Here is a 2415-nt window from a genome sequence, read left to right on the forward strand (position 1 = left end):
TGGAGTTTCAGGAAAGATGGGCTTATTTCTGGGAAGTGGCAAAAGCCTTAATAAAGGAAAAGGCTCCTCCAAAATGGTCAGGCTCTGGATGTACTGTTCAGTTATCTGTTAGATCACATTTCAAGTGGTCAACATGGCTCTTATCATATGTATGCTGCCCACATTTGTTTTAATTGCATAACCGAGTCAGTGGCCATGTGGCCACTGTAGAGCTCAGTAACCACTCTCTGATTTGTTCTGGTGGTTCAAACGCATGTGGCACACTGGCCTCACCAAGATAGAATAAATTTCTCCCTGAACAAATACGGCCTCTTGCTGAGATCCCTACCCATCCATTTCCTCCTCTCTCTCCAGTAGCTTATTCTGCTCAAACTGTGTGTGACTTCTCTGATCAGAACCTTCCACATACCTGATGAAGGAACACTGTTTCTGAAAGCTTGTGGGATTACTATCAAACAAACTGGTTGGACTTAAACCTGGTGTTGTGAGACTTCTTACTTAGAAATATATCGCCATTCCTTCACAGTAGCTGGGTCAAAATCCTCTCTAATGGCATTGTGGGTCAACCCACAGAACATGGACTGCAACGATTCAAGAAGGCAATTAATCACCACCTTCTCAAGGGCAACTAGGGATGGGCAATAAATGCTGGTCAGCAAATGACGCCTATGTCTCACAAATGAATTAAAAAAAACCCAGATATATTTTGATCATTTTACCATAGAAGAATTTTGGTGTAATTTATACTAAAATGATATTAAGTCAAGATTATTCATAAATACAAAACATATTTGGGGGCGGCATGCTGGCACAGTGGTTAGCATTGCTGCCTCACAGCACCAGGGACTCGGGATCAATTCTGGCTTTAGGTGACTGTCTGCGAGGAGTTTGCACATTTTCCCCGTATCTGAGAGTTTCCTCCAACAGTCCAAAGATATGTTGGTTAGCTGGATTGACTGTGCTAAATTGCCCCTTAATGTCCCAAGTGTAGATTGGGGGAATTAACAGGATAAATACATGGAGCTACAGGGGTTGAGCCTCAATAGGATGCTCTGTTGGAGTCGGTGTAGACTTGATGGGCCGAATGGCTTCCTCTTGCAATGTTGGGATTCTGCAATTCTACTATTCATATGTCTAAGTGGATCAGAGGATGATGCATAATCAGACTGGTTGATTCACAATAGGTTCATTAATAACACTCCAATCTATATTCACAACTATTTTATTAGGATGATCCATTCATTTATATACCTGTCAGGCAACTTGAATCTTAGAGAAGGTGCTATCTCCATCAGATCCCATTTAAAAGTTATCCCTTTGACCAAGATTTTAAACACCCTTCCTAATACCTTGTTCTTTGCCATGTGTTGGCATTTTTGGCTGATAACTCTTCTGCATAGCATCTTGCATCATGTCCTTACATTTAAAGTGCTATACAGATATGAGTTGTTGTTGATAGCCAGATGAACTGATGGCTTAGCTGGCAAATTCCCAAACTAAGGCAGCTAGAAAAGGATAAGAGGGCAAGTCTTCTAGGAAGAAGTATGAGTGAAAGAAATGCTTTTCAAGACATTAAAGACAGTCTGTGAGATCTTGTGAGGAAAGCAGAATTAAAGAGAGAAAGTCTTTTTTTTGTTTACTTTATTCCAATCCAATCAAGTCAAATTAAAGCCAATTCAGAGTCCCAACAAGTTGAGAGATTCCCGATCCAAGCTGACAAGACAGGGCTCTCAGCTCCTGTCTTGGGCTTGATCTACGTGATCCCAGCTGAGTGGAGTAGGTGTAGCTCCTCCTCCAAGGCTTGATCTTATTTGCATCTTAGCCAAAAGGCCGAGATGCTGCTTGAAAAAATTGCTTCAAATTAAGCTGAAATGTAACCTAATGACTTCAACCAAGTGCAGCATGTCGATACTACACTTGATCTTAGCCAAAAGGCCGAGAAGCGATGTCCCAGTTTGACTTCATCAGCTATCCTGATTAGAGAGAAAGTCTACTTCAAAGGTCAGAACCAAACAATTTCAGTCATCTGGTTAGACGTGTACATTTAGCCCATTAACAGGGTCAGTACAGTGACCTTAAGGTACTCCTGGCCAAGTACACTCCGTGAATATAAACTCACGTGTGAGGAATCAGTTTTGAAGGAAAATCTTCACACCACGTCCTGTAAACATAGAAACATAAAAATGTTGGCGCATTCGGCCCTATAGCCCTTTGGCCTCACCTTTTGATGTCCTCTAACTCCTCATGAAAGTTGCTTCTCACTTGGGCCCATGTTTTGTTATGGAACCATTAAGACCTAAACCAGACAACGTTGCAATGTAAATAATGCCCTGCCGATGTAACATACAATGTATAAATATTGTATGGTTCTTCACTAGGGAGAGTCAGCCCCAGAGGTCCTTCTCGGAGGTGGTG

At 41.8% G+C, this 2415-nt stretch overlaps 1 non-coding gene across 1 annotated transcript; it reads right to left on the minus strand.

Annotated features, from left to right (window-relative positions):
* Positions 1–1755: 1755 nt before the first annotated feature.
* On the minus strand, positions 1756–1947 carry LOC145351353 (U2 spliceosomal RNA). Its single transcript, XR_013888391.1, has one exon. It is a non-coding gene; the product is annotated as a U2 spliceosomal RNA (small nuclear RNA).
* Positions 1948–2415: the final 468 nt, after the last annotated feature.

This window comes from Carcharhinus amblyrhynchos, chromosome 1 (assembly GCF_965287045.1).
Source record: "Carcharhinus amblyrhynchos chromosome 1, sCarAmb.v2.hapA, whole genome shotgun sequence".
Classification (NCBI taxonomy): domain Eukaryota; kingdom Metazoa; phylum Chordata; class Chondrichthyes; order Carcharhiniformes; family Carcharhinidae; genus Carcharhinus; species Carcharhinus amblyrhynchos.